This window comes from Ambystoma mexicanum, chromosome 7q (assembly GCF_040938575.1).
Source record: "Ambystoma mexicanum isolate Mex_15411 chromosome 7q, UKY_AmexF1_1, whole genome shotgun sequence".
NCBI classification, from domain to species: Eukaryota; Metazoa; Chordata; class Amphibia; order Caudata; family Ambystomatidae; genus Ambystoma; species Ambystoma mexicanum.
This window is the reverse complement of record NC_090941.1, coordinates 691171399-691196015: the sequence shown is the minus strand read 5'-3', so window position 1 is coordinate 691196015 and position 24617 is coordinate 691171399.

Genomic DNA, 24617 nt, shown 5'->3' with positions numbered 1-24617 from the left:
ATGTATCTCCCCCCCAATCATCTCCCCCCCAATCACACCCAGTTGGAGTATGTATCTCCCCCCCCAATCACACTGCCATGTTCTTGCCCTGCTACTCACCAAGTAGCCACGAACGTTGTCCGGCTTGTCGCTCCATGTAGCATGGGATGGTTGAGTTCCGCAGGACCATGGAATCATGGGTTGATCCGGGAAATCGGGCACAACAATGTGTGATTATCTTGTTTGCGTCACATACCATTTGGACATTGATGGAGTGGAATTGCTTCCTGTTTCGGTAGACAACTTCATTGTGATGTGGGACCAATTCCACATGGGTACAGTTGATGGCCCCAATGCAACTTGGGATGCCTGCCAGTGAATAGAAGCCAACTTTGGTGTTTGCAATCTTTTGGGCAGTCCGTGGCATGAATATGTGTTCAGGTGCATGCCTCATGAGGGCATCGAGTACCTGGTTCAGCGTGCGTGAGAATACTAGTTGTGAGATGCCATGCATGTGCCCCACTGTATGCTGGTAGGTGCCTGTGGCCAGGAAGTGGAGCACGGTCACAACCTTTAGTAGAGGGGGGATGGCAGTTCTGATTGTCTATGAGGCTCACAATGTCATCATGTATCATGTCCACGATGCTGGTGATGGTATCCCGGTCCAGACGGTACAGGGTGTGTATCTGCTCAGGGGTTAGGTTAAATGGACTGGCTCTGATCATGGGGATTGGTGGCTGCCTCTGTGGTATGAATAGGTGCCGTGGTGGTGCTTGCTGTGCCTGTCTTGCCCTCCTCCTCCTCCTCCTCCTCCTGCGTCTCCTCTGTGCTGCCTGTTGTTGTTGCTGCTGCACTGCAATCATGTCCTCCAGCCCATGTTATGCTGCTAGTATTGGGAACATCTTGGTGTGGGAAGGGGTGTGTGAAGGGGTGTGGTGTGCTCCTTTTGTGCTGCCACAGTGTCCATTGCTTCCACCTGTGCTGATTGTGTCCACCTGTGGCAGGTGGGAACACTGCTCCGTTCTCTTAGCAGGTGGTTCGCGATGCCGGTATTAGCGCCATGGCGGTAAGGGATTTAGGGGGCTTTACCATGCCGCTATTGGCATGTCCGCTTGGCTTGTGATGGTGTGCTATTAGCGGCATGGCGTTATTTACGGGATGGAGGGTCGCGCGCACGTGGACTGGCCGCTATTAGTGGCACCGTACTTAGCGGTGCCGCTAATAGTGGTGAGCCGGGTCATAATTGGCATGGGGATTTAACATTACCGGTATTCCATTACCGGTAACGTTAAATCCCTACCACCTATGTTGCATGATGGATTCACTATAGGTTCACATGTGTAAGGAACTCCACCAATATCGGGAGAACATTGTTAACTTTTTAACTACCATCGGTTTTCCCCCTCAGTGCCAAGGCCTTTTTTGGTGATTTTGGTATTTTGCCATTCAATTCCTTCTAATACCTTTTCTGTTTCATTAGCCCCTTAAGTGCCAAGGACGAGGTATCTCGTCCTTGGCAACGGGGAAGGTAATACCAAGGACGATATACCTCACCCTTGGAACTTAAGGGGTTAAGTATTATAACGAAAGGGTAAGTGAGATGGCAGGCCTAATGTTTATGCCATGGCCAAAACAAGGAACACATGCAAATAATGTTTTGAAGCACATCTATATACATTTAACAGCTACGTATAAAGGGAAGACATTGAAAAATAGATTATGCTTTCTCGAACTATGGAAAATGCTTGAGGAGGAAAGCAAGTATGATTGTAAAATACAGAAGCGCAATGAAATAAGCGTGCCACCGACTGCTCCTCATCTGCAGCAGTGCTACCTAGCATTGACTGTGCCTGGACACTATCCATTACAGCCAGCCGCTGGATATGTAAATCCTTGGTTTGTACTCCCTGATGAAGATAGAGACAAAGTGATAAGACAGAGTACAGATAATACAGGAGAGGCGCTCGCGCTGCAGGTAGAGAATGATGAGCGGGGACATCTAGAAGCACACTTGCGAAAAGTGCAAGAGGAGTTAGTGAGAGGAAGGCAGGAGAGGGGCAAGGGACAAGGAGAAGGAATGGCTCTGGAAAAGTGGAGAGTAGGACATATTAAGTTTAAAATAGACAGCAGAGATGTTGAAGATCCTCATATTAGAGTTTAGGAAATGGCAAACAAGCATAGGGGGGTAGATGGTACCCCGAGTGTGCCCGACAGAGCGGGTTAGCAGAGAACAATGAGTGTAGGAATGCCCTGAGTGTGGGGTGCCCCACTTGTATTAGTTATGATTCAGCATATGGGGAGAGGAGGAGGACTGGGAATGTGTGGAAGAAGCGGTTGACACTTCTCGCGATGACGAGCAGCAAGTGAGCGAGCAGGCGCCCTCAATGCCCCAGTTGGTGCAAGAACCTCAGGGTCACCATTGATTCCACACTTTCTTTCTCTACCCACATCGCTGATGTCTCAAAAAAATCAAACTTCCTACCGCACCTCCATTAGAGGTACTCTGCCTTTTCTCTCCTTCCTCCAGAAGTGCCTTTCCTCTCCTTCCCCCAGAAGCTCACTGTCTCCCAATCTCTGGTTCTCTCTAAATTGGACTATTGCAACAGCCTCTTTCTAAATCTACCTGCCTCTTCTCTCCGCCCTTTGCAATTTATCCAGAACAGGACTGCAAGACTTATTGGCCTCAAGCCCTGGGATTGTATCTCTCCAGCTCTGAAATCTCTCCATTGGCTCCCAGTGGATGCAAGGATTAAATTCAAAACCCTCTGCATTGTCTACAAAGCTTTCTGGGGGCTGAGACCAGCATACCTTCAACTATCACTCCGCAAATACCTCCCCTCTTGAGCTCTCCGCTCCTCTACCTCTAACTCCCTCAGTGTCAGTTGTTTTTCAAAGAAACAAGCTGGGGGTAGATCGTTGTCTTAAGATGGGCCTCCCTCTAGAACAGCCTCCCTGCCACTCTAAAACTTGGGGAGAACCAGCTCTGGTTCCAGAAGCACCTCAAGACCTTCCTCTTTGCTTCTGCCTTTGCCCCCCTCTCCCCTGCTGATTCTGATCACCCTCGGCACCATGCACCTGGCCACCTTCTGTCCTCAGGGCCCAGGTACCTGCTCACCCTGTAACAATCCTGCACTGCCTCCGGGCCACCCCTTGTACTGGGTTCTGTATCTGTACCCATACAGTTCCCCCCTTTTTTTTTCTTCCTGCACTTATCAGACCTACCCAGTCTGCTGCCTTAAACCCAGCACTTGCCACTTGCTGGCTACACTACTATTGTTTGTTGCCTTTATTATTTATGAATGTATTATTATTTATCTGTGTGTCCTTTCTCCGAAACTCTCCTTTTCTCCCCCTTCCATGCACTCTCCCCCTCTGCATCTCCCATGCACTTGCGCATTCTCAATGTAAGATCGTTGTTTTATTCTCCCCTGTTCCCCTTCCCTTGCACACTCTGATACATTTCTTTATGAGCATGATAGAAATCAAATATCATATCAAGAAGAGACCCATTGTATAGAAATAGAATTCGACAGTTGTCAGGTCGTATAGCAGTGTGATGGGAAGGAAAGAAGGGAACACATTTGTGCGCAAAGAGCAGGGTACAAAGTTCCTTCTGTTAAAGAAGGGGACGGGGCTGGTTCAATATGTCCTGTGGCCCCAGACAGATAAGGACAACTTAATAAATAAGTTGCCGTCCCTTACAGCAGGTGCAGGTAAATGGATTCATGAATTGGAAAAAAGAACAACAGGAATAACTTTAGTTGTAGGCTCACAAAGAGTTTATTTGTGTCAATATTGGGAGAGCAGGCAGATGATCTTTGGAGGAGAGCAGGATACATATAAGTAACAGCAAATAGTAACCGCCATGATGGCTCACCATTTAATAATTACAGGGCAAACGTATGGAGCTCATTAGGAGTAATGTACCCAGAAACATCATACATGAGCGTCATGATGATACAGAAAATAAAAATAGATGAGCACCCCACACAACATATTCCGAAACAAGAGAGGCATGGGATAATAATGTGCCAGTATTTTATAATATAGTATGTCAGGGTCGTCCTGAAGACGTACAGACACAGTTGCGAAAGTGAGGGGGCTGGAAATGAGACAGTGTCCCAAAATACAATCACACATCATTCATTTTTGTAGGTTGAAACAGGAAAGGTAAAGGAAAAATGTAGAACAAAGAGAGAAGGAGGAAGTTAAATTGGTGCAAAAGAAATTGGAAAGGATTGCGGTAGAAGGAGCATAGAGGAAGGGCAGCACACCCTAAACCCATAAACTCCCACACTATATCAGACAAAGTATCCATAAATATGCTGCAGGCACAGCAGGCATCATACACTATGACAAACACTTTTGATTATGTACAGCAACAGCAATTTCCAAATGTAGCAATCCAGCAACAGCAAACAAATGCATTACAGATACAAGCCCAGCAATCAAAACAGCAGTGGGGCATGAATTCTAATACCATAGGGTGTTGTGCTGCATTTTGATGGGGTTACAGTTATAGAAGGGAATCCATTTACATGTCCAGGTATCACTACATTTCCACAATAGGACAGCCCACAGAGGGCTCTGGCGTACCCAGTACTATCAGTAACTCCAGACCTGGAAGAGAAACCATGGGTGGGAAAGAGAAATGAAAACAGGACATTTTTCTTCTTAGTGGACACAGTGGTTACTAGGTTGTGTGTTAGAGAGGCTGGATTTCCGTTGTCAGAAATAATCATGGACACAGAGGGATTTTCTGGGGCTTTATTAGTGGTTTCATTCACAGAAGATTTGCCAGTTACAGTAGGAATGCACACAATGTTAGTACCTTTGTTATATTCACAAAATACAGCAGTGAATATATTAGGCAGGGATTTGAAGAGCAGGTTGAACAAGACTATTTCATTTGTGGAGGACTGAATAGTGTGCACTACACCAGGTATTCATTGCATAAACACACATCAAAGCACTCATGCAAGCTTTTTGGGACCAAAACATTTTGAGTGGGGTGCCGCTCGATACAGATTTATTTTCTTATACAGGAGAGGTGTTATTAGGTTGGATCACCAGAACAAAAGACCAACTTTAATGATTGCTGACAGAGTTTTTGTTCAGACCAAAAGTACCAACAGACATTGAACATGGGACAGTGATTATAGGACATTTGGAAACAGCAGTGCTGAAGGAGGACAGAGTGATATTCCATATGACAAATGGAGAGGGTATTAATTGGTGTGCAGTTTTAGTTATTGATCCAGCATTGTGTTTGACAGACATGACTGAAGAATGGTTGTTCCAAGATGAGGACGATGATGTGAGTTAATTTTTCAAATTTGCGTACCATGGGCCTCATTACACGGAAGGCGGTAATGGTTAACGGCCACCGTTAATGGTAACGGTGACCGTTAACCATTACCGCCTTACTACGAGGTCCCTTAGCGGGTTGGTGCTTTAACGCCTGCTTTTTGCAGGCGTTAAAAACCAACCCGCTAAGGGACCTTGGTGCTAATTACGGCACCGCAAAATTGCGGTGCCGTAATTAGCTCCTTCCCCATTCCCATTATGCCCTATGGGGCAAAAATAGGAATGGGGAAGGGCAATGGTGGAAGGGGGAATTACCGCCCCACCAACCTTGGAATAGGGCGGTAATTCCCCTTTCCACCAAGGCGGTGCCGTTAATTTACCGGCATGGTCCAGGGTGCTAATAGCACCCTGGATTACCGCCTTCCGTGTAATGAGGCCCCATGTCAATTAAAAGTAGAGCGCAGAGAAATTCCACAGAGAACATTATTGGCAAAAGATTGTCACTGCATTTTCAGGAAGATTTACAAAAAGTACCTAAATAACTATGGGCCATCAATCCCCATTATGTGGGTCTCCTGGAAGGAATAGGAGCAGTACGAATAACAATGACGAAAGTGGCAATACTATCTTAAGTAAAATGGTACCCCATATCAAGGAAAGCAGATGAAGGGATATATGACACCATTGCTGCATTGTTGCAGCAAGGAATAAAAATACCATCAAAATCGCCATGTAACACAGCTGTATACCCAGTGGAAAAAGCTAAGGGAGGGTTGTGTTAATTCATACAAGATTTACACCCCTTAAACAATATACTAGAGGCAGAGTATCCAGTAATTCCTAACCCAGCTAACATTCTCTGTAATGTACCTACTACTGCCACATACATTACAGTAACTGATCTTAAGAATGCTTTCTTTTCCATTCCACTGCATTCAGACTCACAATATCTCACAGCATTTACCTATAAAAGACAATGATTTCAAAACACAAGTTTGCCTCAGGGTTACTGTGAATTCCCCAGTATGTTTACAGGCCGATTCATGGAATTAATGTGCGCTGAAATTTTCAGCGCAAGCGTGCAAAAGCGTGCGAATCGCAGTACCAGTGCAAATATCGCAGCGAAACCCGCGCACAGCGATTCATGGAAGTCCGTGCTCGTGTAAATCCCAGGATGTGCGCCAAAATTCTGTGTGGCACACGCTGGCGCACACGTCTCCAAACAGAGTACGCTACGCGCACAGCAAAATCGCACATAGCGCGGCACACACAACTAAAGTAGGAGGAACAGAGGGCGTGACACGCAGAATGGGGAAAAACGCATGAAAATGTGGGCGTCACGGGGGAAGTACAGGAGGCAAATGCGCGGAACGCCCACATGCACGATCAAAACACGTATTCATGGATTCGAACGGGGCTAATGTGTGCGCCAAAAAAGACGCGCTAATCCTGAAACACGTACGCCAGCAGAAAGCTGGCATACGTGGACCTGCGCAGCATAAAAGTGCGCGCAAACAACAAACAAGCTCAGATGCCAGGATGAATATACCGTTCCTAGCAGCAGTGATCGTGGGATACCGCAGGAGGAGGAGGAGGATAGTCAGGCCCAGAATTTTCACACCCAGAACCAGCCTTTTTGGGATGCCTGATGACCAGGTGTATGGGAGGTACAGGTTTCCACCTCACATAATACTCGACCTGGTGAGTGAATGGGAGGATGACCTCACATCACCCCCCCTGTGCTCCCAAGCACTCAGTCCCCTGGAGAAGGTCCTCAATGTACTGCACTTCTTGGCCACAGGATCATTTCAGCAGACAAGTGCTATAGCGGGGGGGTGTCACAGGCCACGCAGTCACGCTGCCTACACCAGGTCTTGCCCATCATGACTGCATGCCCATCAGTCCGCAGGCACATATACCTGCCCAGAACACCTGCAGAAAGGCAGGCTGCCGTCCAGGACTTCTACGGGGTGGCACAATTCCCCAAAGTCCTAGGTGCCATTGATTGCACCCATGTGGCTCTATGTCCCCCCACGGCATTAGAGCACATGTATAGAAACCGCAAGCACTGGCATTCCATCAACGTCCAGGTAGTATGTGATGCCAAGGGAATCATCACCTCAGTATATGCCAACTATCCAGGGTCCACCCGCAACAGTTGTATTTACAGAATTTCAACCCTAAACCGGGACCTAGAAGCTGGGCGGCATGGCGATACATGGCTGCTCGGTGAGTAGAAATGCCACAGCACATGCATGCATGTCAGATACTGAGTAATGTCACAACCCCACTAATGATACCCATCACCACCTCCCCAGGGGACAGTACCTACCCTCTGAGCACCCACATGATGACCCCAATTCGGAACCCCACCACGCCACCCGAGGTAAGATACAACACAGCCCACATTGCAACCATGGGCATAGTGGAGCGCACATTCAGAGTGCTCAAGTCACGCTTTCGCTCCCTTGATGGTTCTGGTGGGCAGCTGTTATACACTCCCCCAGTAGTGTGCAGGATCATAGTGGCAGCATGTGTCCTGCACAACGTTGCAACACGCCGGGGCCTGCCCGTGGACATGGTGGTGCCCCCACATCCCCAACCACATGCACGCCCGCTGCGCATGGGAGGGGAAAAGGCACGGGTTGAGGCAGCCCATACGCAGCTGGTGGCTAATTACTTCACCTCAAATCACACCCCTGTGGAGTGCACACAGCCCTGGCACATACCATCTGACAATCAATGATGATGACATAAAGGACAGTCAACTGTCACAACCATACCAGCCTGAGATTGGTCACCTGGAAGTGTTACAATGTGTGCATTCCTACCTACACAAACACCAAAAATGCTGAGTGATCAAAAGACACACTTCTGCAAAATACAACATGACAACAGTGCAATGTCATCCAACCCCTCCCCAGAACCGCCACCCAACACACCATGGCATGTCATGCTATGTGAGAGCAAACAAAGCAATCCCCAAAACATGACACAAGTGTCACAAAGTACAGTGTCCCTAATGGAAACTAGCCACACACAATATGCTCCCAGTAATGTAGAAATAACAACACACATGACCAAATACTTACCAACAATACAATGCAGCTACACAACCTCAAACATAGCATAAACATGACAGTACTAAGTTAAAGTAGTGGTAGTCTTACAACCTGATTATGCCAGCACATCGACCACTTCCAACTGTACAGTGCTGCTGCCACGCAAATGTGTAAGTGCACTGCTTACAACATGAACTCCATCTCCAAAGTAGACGGCCTTGTGAAGACATGAGGAATGAACCTGCAAATTAGGAGGAAGACATGGATGCACAAGCACCAAGCACATATCAATTCACCATGCAGTGTACAATACAACAACAATATCCACTAGGAATGTATACACAGTATTGACTACAGACTGCCCACACAGCTCATGGGAGTCCAACGTCACTGTGTAAGTCACTGTCACTTGGGCACACCCTTTGCAAGTCCATGGAAATGGGAAGCAGGAGGGGTGTGTGTCTCACAAACGCAAGCATCTAACCCAAACTCAGGACAAGCCTGCATGTGCCCAGCCGGAATACAGTGGATGCCCACGGGAGCCACACAAGGCAACACACTGTAAAAAACAAATCAAAAATCACAAATGGCCATGTGGGGGCCGGGGGGGTGGAGGTAGGCCACCCAGGAGGTCCGAGGATCAGGCCAATACTCAATCAGCCTGAATGGTCAAATCATTCACCTTACAAGGTAACACATGTGGGCCAATGTGGGGTTTATCAATGACAGAAGCAAGTCACAAATGTGACAATAGGGCTGAGGAATGCATAGCAAAAGTGGCAGAATTGAAAGAGCACCCTTCTTCCTCTTCTTTAAAGGTGGAGCAGAGCCAGAGTGGCTTACGCCGCTCTGGTCAGTACGGGCAGAATCACCGGTGGACTGGGTAGTAGGAGTGTGGGCATGCACAATACCCATAGGTCTTGATGCAGGCATTGGTTGCAGGGTAATGTAGGCAGGGGGAACGTCAGTTTGATGGACCTGGACTGACACTGTCCTGGCTGGGAGAGTCAGAGCTGGGGCGGATGGAGCTGCAGCTGCCCCTGCAGCCTCCCCACCCTGCATACTTGGGGCAGCACATGACATAGCTGCCCCAGATCCACGTGGCTTGGTGACAACAACTTGCACCGCCACACGTGGCCTAGACTTGCTGACCTGGTGGTCAGCCAGGGAGACATCCTGTACCAGGTCAGGTGCCACAATGGGCTGGTCCAACAGGGGCTGAGCTGGGATGGTGCCAGCCATGTTTCCCTCAACCATGGGGGGGCATGGGTGTCCCTGATTGTTCCTCCACACATGAGGGTATACGGGCACCCTGCAAATCCCTGCCACGTCCACTACCGCGCCCACGACGCCCACCTTTTGAAGGTCAGCCACCTTTGCCTTCCTTACCGCTTGGTCGCCTCCCAACCATGGCACTGATGTTGTTGTGCGTATAGGAGTTGCAGTAAACTATTGTCCTGGGCAATTGGGGGTCAAAGGGGTAGGATACCAGATGGAATTCGTACCCTAGTGCTCTAACAAGGCTGTCTGTGACCCCTGGGGGAAGATGACGGGTCACGCAATGCACAGGCAGCCCAAAATCAAAAATGAACATGCACGCAACCCCTCGTAGACCATGTGCATGAAAAAATGAACCCGCACTATGCTGTGGCACCCAGAAACACAAAACTAAGCGTACACGTAATACACGCAGCCTACAATGACCTCTGAAGGGGAACGCGACACACGGGGCAAGCACAGTTGCTAAGTACGTGCGGAACTCACCATCTGCCTGGAAAAAGAACGTGAAAAATAAGAATTGTATGCTGTCTGAGGAGACAGGACAAAAGGAGAAGTGAACTCTGTTTGAGGAAACAGGCCCAACAAAAATTCAGAAAAGAGCTGTCAGAGGTAACAGGGAGTACGAACTAGAAACGCTGTGAAGTAATCACGTGTGAACCGACAAGAAGTACAGATTTCACCCACTCGCTCTCCACGAAAAGCACGTACAAGGAAATGGCGTCCTACACGGAGCTTTTAAACCGGCCCACACGTACACGTCAGATACGCGGGCGCTTTCCTCCAATAACACGCGATGACACTCGTACGTGCAGTTTTTCCACGTGTGCTCTGTCATCACGTGCTATGAGGGAAACGCCCGCGCGCGTAATGTTACTTACGCGCTTACGCGCTAAGGGCCTTTGGTCCAATGAAATCACGTGCGTGTGCTGACGCGCTTACACGCTAATGCCCTTTCCTCGAATTACACGCTGACGTGCAATATTTTCACGTGCCAAATCACTCCGTATCAAGCTGGCCATGCGAAAACACACGGAAGACCACGCTCCTGCCCAGAAGGTCGAATTACTACCCCCCAGAGCCCCGAGCACGCTCCCACCTGCCATCTGCTGCTGCCTGAATGCCTGCTGCCCACGTGCCCTGCCATTTGCTGCCTGCATGTCAGCCAGGGGTGTAGTTGCTGTGACCACCCCTGCTGGAACCGAAGACTCCCGACTGGGATTCCATCGCTCCACAGCCCAGCCACAGGACCCAGTTGCCCACCCACTCCTGCCTCTGGGATTGCCATGTCCAGCACAACACCATCTGGCAGCACTGGCAAGCCCCAGCCAGAGAGGCAGAGGGCCACCAGCTTCACTGCCACAGAAGTTGGTGTCCTGGTGGAGCAAGTCCTGGGGCAGTATGATGCCCTCTTTGGGAGTTAACGCGCCAACAATGAAGGAAGGACCAGGATCTGGATGGACATCGTGACTGCCATCAACGCGGAGGGGGTGGCAGTCCGCGACTTACATCATGTCAAGAAGCGCTGGGAGGACTTCAGGTCCAGGACCCTCAACAAGGCCCGGTGCCTTGCTAAGGCAACGGATGCCAAGGGGTGCCGGGGCCAGCTGTCGAACCATCAAATGAGGGTCTTGGAACGCATATGCCCAGCGCTCTACGTCCCGATCCTTGAGAGGCAGACCCGTCTGGAGTCGAGCGGTAAGTGTACATGCATGTTGATAGTACGCTGTGCGTGTCGTGTTGTGCCAGTAGTGTGCAGGTTGCACATGTGTTTATGTAAGGCCATGTAGGGATGTGTATGAACATGGGTGTGAGGCTGCCACATGTGAGTCCTCTCAGTTGTGAGACACATTGATGGTGTATGTGTTGGTAAGCATGCTGGGCAAATGCAGGTGTGGGAGCACACATGTTTGAATTTCTGTGTATGTACATTGGCATGGTTGTGGCATGGATGGTGGTTCATAATGCATGTATCTGCACTGTGTACATGTGCATGTATGTGTATCTGACAAGTGTGCAACTGTGATGCAAAATGGATGCACCTGACACTGATATGTAGAAGGATGAATGGCAGATGTGACATGTATGGCGATCTCATCATTGCAACAGTTGGAGGAGATGTAGACATGCATGTAAGTGTGGTGGCGTGTGTGCATGTCTAGTGCACTCCTTGTGTTTCATGTGATGTCAGGCTCAACTTTGGCTGTTCATGCTGTTGTATGTGTATGGATGGTGCTGCCTGGTGCAATATTGCTGTTGAAATGTTCATATGTGTGAGTTAAAATGACATGTGTCTCATGGAGTGTGATGCCGTGTCTGAAGTTAAACATTGCCACTCATGTGCAACTGTCATGTGTGTATCAGTCCATTGTACAGTGCCCTGATGCCTGTGTTTTATCTCTCCCTGTGTGCAGCGTCAACTGAAGAAGAGGGCGGAGAGGGTACTGTGGAGCACAGCGGCAGGGATCGTCCCGCCAGCCGGACACACAAGGCCTGGCTCCCCTCCCAGATTGTCATCTCGTCGGGGAGTGAGGAGTCTGGTGCCACGTCCCAGGCCGCAGCTGGCGAGGGTAGGTCCACGAGGCGGAGGTTGGAGGTAGACTCCTCGGCAGCAGAAGGGGCAGCAGAGACCCCACAGGGTCCGACGGAGGAAGATGGCATGGAGTCATCCAGGTTGGTGGGGGGTTTGGTGGAGGAGGAGGCCGTGGAAGGCACACACACGGGATCTGGAGGTGGGGATTCCACTGGTGCTAGTGGTCCAGTGCCGGACCAGGGACAGGAGGCAGCACAGGCCGCCGCGGAGGTGCCTGTGTGCAATCCTGTCCCTGATCCTGTGCATCATCTGGCACCAGCAGGGATGCCTACATCCAGACCCGTTTTCAGGGAGGGGATGAGTGCACAACAACTGGCCTTCCTCTCCCTACGGACGTGGCTATCCGGGACCGTGTTGAGCCTGTCCTGGCTGAGATAGCGTTGCGTCAACGGAGCATGCGAGGTGACGTGCAGTTTTTTCGTGAATTGGGGTACGTGTATTCCTGGGGTTTGCGGGAAGTTTCACACGTGATTGGCCCTGTGCGAGTGGGGTACGTGTATTCCTGGGGTGCGTGGGAAGTTTCACACGCGATTTTGATGTCAGAGCGGGGTACGTGAATTTCGGGGGTGCGCGGGGAGTCCTACACATGACTATGGTGAGCCGCGCCTCTTCCGCCCGCCGCCGCTCCGCATCTATCTGCTGGCCCAACTGGTGCCACACGGAAGACACTTCCATTCCTGGGTCCTCCTGCCCTCTGGCCGACGCCTGCCCCTCCGATGTTGATGGCCCCGAGCCATCATTTCTCCCATCTAGAGCCTGCTCCTGCTGCTGCTGTCCATGTGTCGTGTCTGATGGTGCCTGCACATCCTCCATCAGCTGGTCTCCAGTTGTGGTGTCCACCCCTGCTGGGCCGCCGACTCCCGACTGTGGCAGGATGTGTTGGTCGGGCCAGGTCCACAGGGGACCCTGGTGGAATCTGGGCCGGAAGACGGTGTGGAGAATGACTGGTGCATAGTCTCCACAGAGGAGGAGAGGTCCGCCAGAGTGCGCGACACATGTAGGAACCCACCAACCAGGGCCCCTCCCAGCAGTGCCACATCACGACGCTGCTCTCCGTGATGGCGTGCGTTCTCCGCCCAGGAAGAACGCACGTCATCACAAATGACACGCGTGCGCAACGCGACACCAACCAGGACGGAGCCCATACGTTCGTGGGACCCCTCGTCCACAGGTAGTGGTGAGGCAGATGACATGGCACTCTCCCCTACCTGCGGACGGGCCTGGGACGGGGCCTCCCTGCTGGTGCATGGTGGTGCAGTCACAGGGTCAGGGACAGCGACATGCACAGGCCCCTCCGCGGTGACCTGTGCTGCCTCCTGACCCTGGCCCAGGACTGCACCACTTGCACCAGTGGTACTACCCCCACCAGGCCCCATGTGCGGCTCAGTAGCGGGCTCCTCCTCCTCTGTGGAGACAACCAACCTGGATGTCTCCACACCGTCTTCCGGCTGGGCAGCGTCACCCGGCCCTTATGCCACAGCCGTTGTGGCAGACGCAGCACCAGCCCCCTCGCTCCCAGATGATGGTAATTCCTGGGAGGGTGGCTGGGCCTTGCGTCGCTGCCCAGTGGAGGCATCCCCGCTGCTTGGCTCCACAGCGCCGTCTCCGCCCTCTTCTTCACTTGACGCTGCGTAGAGGGAGACATAGAACACAAGCATCAGGGTACAGTACAAAATACCCTAGACAGCAAGCAATAACACATGAGTGGCACTGTCAAATGTCACTTCCATCCTGTCATTCCACAACACATGGGTGAATGCACACAACACACATGCAGAAACAGTCCTGGCGCCTGCAATCAATATCAACATCCATGTAGAAGGGCCCCTGTAAACCAAGATGTTGCCTTCAAAGTCACATGCATCCATGGCGTTTCAAAGTCACACACACACTTCTCAGGCACACACACACGCATGTGCACCATACATGTACCTGACATCAGCACCCATTCCTCATCCCCCCTCCATGTCCAGGAACAGAGACAGCCATGCTTTCATGTGTGCATTCGCATAGAGCTCCTCATGTTGCATTGAAACACATGCACCAACCATGTGGTTCACACATAACTGGTCTCACATGCATGACCATGATGTCCCTGCACACACACATCCATACATGGCCTATGTCATACATGCAGGCAAGCATCAGACTACCAGCATACTGCAACATGCCCTGTCTCACACAGCAATGCTTGGCCACTTACCTCTCAACTCCAGACGGGTCTGCCTCTGAAGGATCTGGCTGTGGAGCGCTGGGCCTACGTGTTCCAGGACCCTCATCTGGATGTTACTCATGCATGCCCGGCCCCCCTCCGCGAGGCACCGGGCCTTGTGGAGGGTCCTGGACCTGAAGTCCTCCCAGCGCTTCTTGACGTGCTTGATGTCGCGGGTTGCCACCCCCTCCGTGTTGATGGCAACCACTACATCGTCCCAGATCCTCTCCCGTCCTTCCTTGGTGGCGCGTGAGGTTCCGAAGAGGGCATCATAATGCCCCAGGACATGCTCCACCAGGACACCAACTTCGGTGGCAGTGAAGCTGGTGGCCCTCTGCCTCTCTGGCTGGGGGTTGCCAGTGGTGCCAGATGGAGATGTGCCCGACATGGCAACCCCAGAGGCAGGAGTGGGTGGGCAACTGGGTCCTGGGGATGGGCTGTGGAGCGATGGTATCCCAGTCGGGAGTCTTCTATTCCAGCAGGGGTGGACACAGCAACTGGACCCCTGCAGATGGCTGATGTGCAGGCACCACATAGCAGGGCACGTGGGCAGCAGACAGTCAGGCAGCAGCAGATGGCAGGTGGGAGCGTGCTCGGGGCTCTGGGGGGCAGGAAAATGGCCTTCAGGGCAGGAGCGTGGTCTTCCGTGTGTGTATGTGTGGCCAGCTTGATACGGAGTGATTCGGCATGTGAAAAAATTGCACGTCAGCGTGTAATTCGAGGAAAGGCCCTTAGCACGTAAGCGGGTCAGCACACGTCAGCGATTTCATTGGACCAAAGGCCCTTAGCACGTAAGCGCGTCTGTGATGTATCGCACATGGGTGTTGCCCTTTCGCGTGTAAAACTTCATGCGAACCCCAGGAATACACGTACCCCACTTGCACAGGGCCCTTTCGCATGTAAAACTTCACACGAACCCCAGTTATACATGTACCCCACTCTCACATGCCCTTTCGCGTGTGAAACTTCCCGCGAACCCCGTAATACACGTACCCCGCTCCAATCGTTTGTGAAACTTCCCGCGAACCCCAGTTATACACGTACCCCACTCGCACAGGCCCTTTCGCGTGTGAAACTTCCTGCGCACCCCCGAAATACACATACCCTGCTGAAATCGCGTTTGAGACTTCCCACGAACCCCAGGAATACACGTACCCCACTCGCACAGGCCCTTTCGCGTGTGAAACTTCCTGCGCACCCCCGTAATACACGTACCCTGCTCCAATCGCATGTGAAACTTCACGCGAACCCCAGTTATACACGTACCCCACTCGCACAGGCCCTTTCGCATGTGAAACTTCACGTGAACCCCAGTAATACACGTTCCCCGCTTGGTGTTTGCTGTTTGGCCACCCTGTTAACTGGTCCAGGGTTAGCACAGCCCTTTGCGCTGGATTTGGGATTTTGATGGCTTTTCCTTGCGCGAGGGCGTTCTTGGGGGCGTAACTGGTGCTGCTGCAGGGTCGCTGCACCACTCTGCACCACGGCTGGTTTTGGAGGCTAAAATCCATGAATACGCTGTGCGCAGAAATCGATTTTAGCGCACGCGGCTGGTCCAGACATTCGCACGTGCACACTGTGCGCCAGCCGCGTGCGCCACTTGTGCACGAAATTCTATGAACTACCCCGTTAATACAGTGTTGCAGATGGATTTAGAAAACATACAAACACAGAGCACAATCATACAATATGTTGACAACCTCTTGGTATGTAGCCACAGACGAGCAATGCAGAGGAGAATCAGTGTTACTATTGACTTTACTAACGGAGAAGGGGTACAAAGTTGACAAAGAGAAAGTGCAGCATAGTCAAAAAGAAGTGATTTACTTGGGAAAAATAATATCGTCAGAAGGGAGAAAGGTGACACCACAAAAAGCAGAAGCAAGTCACAATATGCCCCATCCCACTACAATAAAAGAAATGCAACAGTTCTGGGGATTATGCTGTCACTCCTGGGTCTTTCATAACCCAACTTACATTGAGCCCGTGGGGCAGGGATTGAAGAGAAAGGTACACTTGTGTGGACAAGAGAAATGATGGAATCACTTGATGAATTAAAGAATGCGATCAGTACTGCCCCAGTTTTAGCAATGACAATTTCTATGGGGTAAAAACCCCTTGCATATTACAGCATATTATTATTATTATTATTATTATTATTATTATTATTATTATTATTATTATTATTATTATTATTATTAGTGGACATTTCCCATGCAAACACAAATTGGTTGCAGCAGCCTTTGCTATTGAGAAGAGTTCAGCAATAACAATGGGTTACACAGTCACATTTTAGAGCACGCCCTATTTGAAATTTTGCATAAGCCAAAATCCACGCAATGAGCATCTGGATATGAAGTGATAATATCCAACCCTGCAATTAAAGTTGTACAGTGCTGCACAGTGAATACAGCAGCATTTATCACAGAACCAGTAGAGAAAGGTGATTATGTGCATGATTGCTCCACATATACTGACGTATATGATATCATAGCCCAGGTTAAGGAGAGCAAACTTGAGCGGGGTGAGATTGTCTTCATTGATGGTTCGTTGACGATCAATAAGAGTATGGGATAGCGACATACTAGAGCATCACTTGTACATAGTGAAGATGGAGACCTTAAGGAAGTAGCAAAAGCAAGATTGCCATTCCACTACTCTGCGCAAGTGGCACAACTAGTGGCATTGATAATGGCACTTGAAATGTACGTGAATAGAGAGGTGAGAATCTACTCTGATTCCACGTATGTGACATCAAGAGTGCATTCAGGACTGTCTTGCTGGAAACGCAGAGGATTTCAGAGATCAGACAGCATACTGCCATGTTGCCAAGACTGATCGATGTGCTGTCACTGCCTGAGTCAGTGGCAGTCATCAAATGCCCCTCCCATTCAAATGGCACTGATTTGGTAACACAAGGTAATGACACATAAGATCCAGCAGCTAAAGAAGCATTATATTTGTCAGAGACATTGCAGCTAGCAGTAACACAGAGTAAGGAGAAAAATAAAGAAGTGCAGATAAATGCACCCTGTAATACAGTACCCCTCACACAGATAATAGCGCTATGTGCACCACAGCAGGAGCAAGAGCTCTGGGCAAAAAGGAGCTGTGCACTGTTACCTGCTGATTTAGTGTGGAGACAGAGCTTGACAGAAAAGCCTGTGATGCCTGTAGAATTATTGACAGTAGCATTGGAACAATTTCACTACCCTGCACATAAATCGAGAGAGTATATTGCGGCAGAAATAAGTTGTTAATGATTTGTTCCTAACCTAAATGAGCATATTCAAAATGTTATTGTTAATTGTGCAGTCTGGCAGCAATTTACTTCCGGTCATAGATTAAGGACGGTGAAGGCAACATTACCCCACCCTTTAGGGCCATTTCAGCATCTCCATATAGAGTATGTTGACATGGTGCAAAGATGTAACAGCTATAATTATATGATAGTATTTGTATGTCCCTTTTCATGCTGGATACAGGCAGGACCTTGTGCCCATTCAGATGCCATATCAGCAGCATCATTCCTTGTACCTGAGGCATTCCCCCACTGGGGAGTATGCAAAGTGTTGTGATCAGATATGGGCAACACTTTCAAATCACTTATTTAAGGACATTACATCCTTATTGGTCATCAAGCATAAATAACGTTCTGTTTATTGCCCCTGCACTTGGCAACAATTGGCTCCATTGTTTGCCTTTGGCTCTTTTTGCCCTACGCAATCAGCCAAGTTCAGACCACCGCCTTGCTCCACACAAGTTGGTTACTGGTAGAAGAATGAATGTTCCCCTTTCTCCTGTACATGTTCAGCCTGACGCCCAGAATTTGGTGCTGTATTGGGTGATGAATTTCATGCATATTTGACTGCAATGACTGATGCTTTAAAGTTTGTATCTCACCATGTAAACCTCTGAGAGGGGGCATCGCCCAAAGACAAAACAGGACAGAAAGAAGTTCATGATCTGACAGCAGTGATTCCACAGCTCTACCCTGGAGATCACGTTATTGTGCGTAACTTTGTACGAAAATCAGACCCACCCCATTTTACAGGACCACACGTGGTTCAGTGGACAACTGGACCAACAGTGAAGATATGCAGAGGGAGGGGATGGCTCCACCTCAGAGACATGAAGAAGAGCAACAGCAAGGCCCCGTCCGAAGAGATGGAAGAGGAAAAAGCAGCCGTGGAACAATGCTGAAATTGAATTTTTTTTATTCTGTGTGCCCAGTAACAAACACTGATTCAGTTCCTTTTTTCCCACAATACGAGAGACAACAATGGTTAATAAGTAAATTGCCATGGATAATAATGTGTATCATTATTTTCCTGCTTTCTCTTATTTTTCTTTGGCTTGAATATCAGATAAATATGACACAGCAAAAAGTAGAAAATATATTTGGACAAGTAAATATTAGCTGAAAGAAATAGAAGAGTAAAAGAGAAATATATAATGAAGAATTGAGTTTAAGAAATAAGTATGAAGGATTTGGGTCAGAAGTAGATAACATGTAGTATGTCCAGATGCAAGTGGTAGGAAGGGAGAGAAGGAATGAGACTTGCATGTGCTCTCTCATTCTTCATGCCATGGGTGCTCCCAGACTGTTTATAGCACAAGAGGTACAAGTATATACAAAACACTGTCAGGGCCATTATGAGTTTGGTGGTGTGGGAAAAAAGTGGAGGTAATACCGTTTATCTCAATTTTTCTGACACCGTCAAACTACAAGTTTGCTGGCATTGCTGCTGCCTGTATTACTGGATGGTAATACTGGCAATTATTGGAGGTAAAAGGTTCGAGTTAAGCTGGAGGTAACTCCTAAACTTTACCTACAAAAATCACTGGTATTGCCATCTTGCAATACTGGCAAAAATCCCCAATGGAGTCCTAGACCGGTAAAGTGCCACTTGTAATCAGTTGGTATTACCGATAAACTTGTAATGACCCCACTCTGATCCATCGTGCATTTGGCAAAACGAGAGTGTTGTTTCAGGGTTAGTGAGCTCATGCAAAGTTTATGGAGAAGGAGGATACTGTTCTTGTGGATCATTTTATTAAGTAGAAAAAGAATGGCGGATAGGCCAGGATAAAAAAAATATTGCTATGCACTACACTTTACAGTGACCCCATAGAGGAGAACTAACATACAGGACATAAGACATAAAAAGTACCAATTATATGGGAGCAGAACTTCCATGGTGCTGGTGAAGGCCACAGTTACATATCACTGAAGGAGTATTCACAAGAGGGTCTTGGTAGACGGTATAAACGGATGCAGAGCAGAGGTACTGGTTGGATTTGAAAGAGAAACAGTAGCATTTATTAATGATACTTGTTTTGCTGATTGGGAAACATATGCAAGATTACTGTCCTGGGTGGATGTAAAATAAGAGTCCATACACATACAAAGGATGGTACGCCCTTCCTTATGTTTCAGATACAATGCGACATTGCAAGTGGGCAGGAACACAGGGCGTAAGTGTATAATGGATCTGCCAGGAATTAAATTGGGCACCACACTATTAATGGACCGTTATTGGTCATGTGGCATGGGGGCATACATGCATCTCCAACCAAATTGGAGTGGTATTTGTTCCTTCACCACTCTGCACTTACTGGCACTTGTCGTGCCTCAGAGTCACATTGTGGCACTTGATGAATATCCAGCAGATAAGGATGTGGCCACAAAGAAAAGAGCTCCACAATCTTTGGTTTGTAAAGGAGCAAACAAGGGAATTATTTCTTGCAGGCATCTACTGACAGATTAGCAGCAATCCCAGATAAATACAGGCTGTTTGTCCAAGGCCTCTGTATTTTGTACGTCTTTCCATGCCCCTGGTATACAGTTATTGGCACATTCTAAATGACTTCAAATTACCAGGTGGGAGTTATTGCTCTTAGCCAACGCCAAAGAAAAGGGTCTGAATGCCATTCAAGAAGAATTAAGAGCTGTCAGAATAACTGCTCTCCAGAATAGGTATGTGGTTGACCTCCCCACTGCCATCAAGGGGGGCATGTGTGCAAAAATATGGGCCACTTGCTGTACATACGCACCAGCAAACAATGAACATAATGACAGTTTGGCAGATACCATAGCTGCCCTGCACACGCTGCATACTACGAAAGAGAAGAAGAATAGTAAAATAGTAGATGAGGATTGGTATCATCTGATGTTCTCATCGGTGCCTTCCTGGATGGGGAAAATATGTAAAGTAGGATTACCTCACTTCACTGTATTATAGGTCAGTCTCTGCATTTTATAGAAAGTATTGGGATATTGTAAGGGAGTAGGAAAGAAAGAAGCACAGGCACACATGATGTCCCTTACATTTGATACTTTGGGAGGGACTGCTCTTTCAGTGCACACTCATACGCAGAAAGATATTGCACCTGGAAAAGAAGAAATTTGAATTATCCTATTTGAGAGGCCTATTGGTCCATCTAGAACTAGGTTCACACCCCCTTTTGATCACAAGAATTACACCCACCACTGAGTAGATTGTGAAGGAGACATGCACTGCTCTTTCATCACTTGTGAGCAGGATGAATATGTAGCACAAGGCTGAGGGTGGGTCTCTACAGCTTGGATACCGAAGGATGGGTATGATAAGATGATAAATGGAGGGTTTTTTGTCAATAAATTGGTTGGGGGTGGGAGTGTGATGGTGCAGATAAGATCTGGGCAGCACAAGGCCATGTCCCCTCCTATCCCCAGGTAGGAATGAAAATATAAAGGGGTGCAGCGGCCATGTTGTGTAGCAGAATGTAACACAAGTAGCTTAGAGTTCATTTTGCCACACTGTAGGGAACTAGTTTCATTAGCGGGAGGGTTAGGTTGTGGAATGCATAGACAGGGAAAGCACTGGTTGGTGGCATGCATAGTGTACACGTAAGCATATTATATAAAGTACATTCACCATTATTTAAGCAGAGCCCTGGAAGGCCCTTTAGTTAGAGCTGCACAGTATTGGAGTTTGAATTGTTTAAAAGAAGATTTCTGGCAACACAGGGTGTTCAGACGGCACTGTGATACCAAGACAGAGGAGGAAGGGAAGACACAATGGGCCTCATTACGACCCAGGCGGAGAACCATGGTGCTATTAGCACCATGGTCCATGCCGGTGTCCGCCATGGCGGAATGGGGAATTACCACCCCATTCCGAGGTTGGTGGGGCGGTAATTCCCCATGCCACCATGGCCCTTCCCCATTCCCATTTTTGCCCCACAGGGCTCAATGGGAATGGGGAAGGCGCTAATAACGGTACAGCAAAATGCGGTACCGTTATTAGCGCCAAAGTCCCTTTGCGGGTCCCTACTTTAATGGCTGGAAAAACTAGCAAAGGGACCCCGTAATCAGGCGTTAAGGGTTTAACGGCGCCAACACCTTTTACAGCGCCGTTAAACCCTTAACGCCAGGGTCGTAATGAGGCCCAATAAGAGAGAGCAGAAAATGTATGAGTTTGCCTTTCCCAGTGCTTAAGATCAGATATGTAACAATTAGCATTGACAGGTGCAGCAGCAACATTGCCAAGGAGACAGTGGCAAGATACACATGTAGAGGCCCAATGGTAAAAGAGGTTAGGAAAACAATTGCAAAGTGAATAAGTGAGAGGAATTAATTTTGCACAGCGATCCCACATCACATAGATTTTAGATTATGCACCTCCAAGGAACATGTGCATTGTGAAGAAGGATAGCATAAGCTGGCCAAGGTTAGGAAACTGTCTGGGATGTTACGGCCCGGCATGAAAAATTGAGATGGGAGTAAGTTTGGTAGTTTTGTTCAAGACAATGCTTCTGTCTCCCCTGTCACATCAAAGGATAATTGGGTTGTTGAAGAGAAATGCAACACTCAAGGCCGTAGGAGTAATTGCTGACCAATTAGCACACCAATATTGTGGTGCAAACCAATTAAAATGTGCTTAGATGACACTCATGGGATTGACCCTCGGCATGGTTGAAGATTAGGGATTGACCAATGAGTATTGGCACTTATAGAATAATATAGGTAGTTGCATGTTACCAACCAATTAACAAGTTAGAATAGTATTTTTTCTAACTATGACAATCAATTTTGTTTTATATCTTCTTGTTTGTTGAAAATATTTTGAGAACGTCTTGTACCTTCTTCCGGTAGCTTCAATTGTGAATAAGGTGAATAAAGCTGGTTTCCAGTGTGCATTTTGGTACGACCCATTATTTTGAATTCTTTTGGATGTGTCAGTGTTTGGGAGCATTTATACACTACCATGCTCTGTGGCCTGCTAGTTGATCGAGAGCAGGGCAAAGACATTTGTTAGTCATTTTGACAGGTGGGCAGGCAAGAATCCATGTCCCTTTCTCCCAGAGGTCTATGCTGCCGTCTCCCACAAGCACCAAACTCTTCTCACAGTCCACAATTACCTCCCCTTCTACAGAAGGCCACAATTCCACGGGATTTGGGTATCACATTGAGGCTACAACCCTGCAGGGGGCTCTTCAGGCTGGAGCATGGTGTAGAAAAGATACAGGGTAGAGTGTGGATTCCTCAAAAGTGCAGCAACTAGGCCTAAAAGGGAGGTATGACAGCTGCCGGCTGGTGAAGAGCAGTATTCCAGCAGGCAAAAAAGTGGGTTTCAGAGGGGGGAATAATATGGAATTTCCAATAACACTAGTATCTTGAGTTTTCAGTCTCTCTGGCCCCTTGCTAGGTAAATGTCTTTCCAAATCTAGGTGTCACAGCTAAAGGATGGTACTAGCGCAAAATCAGACATGCAATGTTCATCCAGATTTGATGGTCTCTCCTTTCAAGGGAAGGTAGGAACTGTCAGAGATTAGCATATACTCCATGTCTGAGCTGTTCCCCACTCGTGTGCTCCTGGAGCCAGGAAGGTACTTGTTCTCCCATTGAAACATATTTACACTTCAAAATAAGCAAGGGCCTTTCTGCAATAAGTGGGCTGTAGATTGTATTTCGCTCTTGCATTCACAACTTTTACACCAGTTCAATTGATGTCTGGGGAAGACTGTCAAAGAATTGTGTTTGCATAATTTTGAACTGTTTCCAAAAGCTATGGAAAAGCATATGTTTTGGACACATGGGTTCCATTTGGTTGCCTGGTCATTTTCCACTTTCTTGTGGCACCTGTTGTCTAAAGATTGAGCATGAGCATATCCATCTTTGGGAGTCCATCTGTCTTTGGGTATCTATCTTATTGCCTTTGGGTGTCTATCTATCTGTCCTGTAGGTATCTAACTACCGATCCAGCTATCTGTCTATCTATTTCACATGTCAAGTATCAATGGTCACCATGCCTGGGATGAACAAAAGGAGACTATCATTGTCAGCTTTGCCTTTTTGTCTTGTTTGCAAAGTGACAGTTTTCAGATCATTGCAAAGGGAGGAAATTATAGTGTATTCCGGGACCCATGACTGAAAAAAGGTGTCTGTTGTTTTCTGGTCTCCAGCAGAGGAACGGAGGGAGTTGAGTGTTTAAGCGAGAGGCCGAGATACAGACTGAAATGGTCCCACTCCTTCTGCGGCTCTGTACAAGTCAATCGACTGGGTCTTCCCAATGGCATGAATAACAGTCGTGTACTGTATTTTGGTTCCATGGGGCAAACTCTGCCTGAATCTTGGGTTGTCTCATAAGACTTGACTGAACGAGATGGTCAAATCCAACAAGTTCTTGGATATTTTCCCGCTAAACTGTTAGTATGCGTGCATATTGTCCATTTTATAATTAACTGCCCACTGAATTTTTTGTTTCATAAAACCTTGTACTGCTACGGATCCTGCAGGATTGTTTGAACACTTTTCTTTGACCTTTTGAAGAGCTGTGTAGTACAACAGAGCTGGAAATATTGGCTGAATCAAGGAAGAGAGTAGGCCTATATATTCCCCTTTCAGCCAACAAGTGACATATCTCTTTCCTTTTATCCACAATGAAATAAACTATACAAATTGAATTTTCTGAGATGGGTGCAGTTATGACTTGTCGCAGTAGATCAACAATCCTAGCTTTACTAGTAACTCAACTACTTTTTGAACTACTTTGTGTGTGTATTTGTGCCCTGTCCCTTGCTCTGGTCCTTTGATGAGCATATTGTATATATCTCAACAAGTATGCCCTGTGCTCTCAGTATGGCTCCCACTGGACACAGCAACTCTGGGATGCACCAAGGCGCTGAAGTTAGCCTGAAT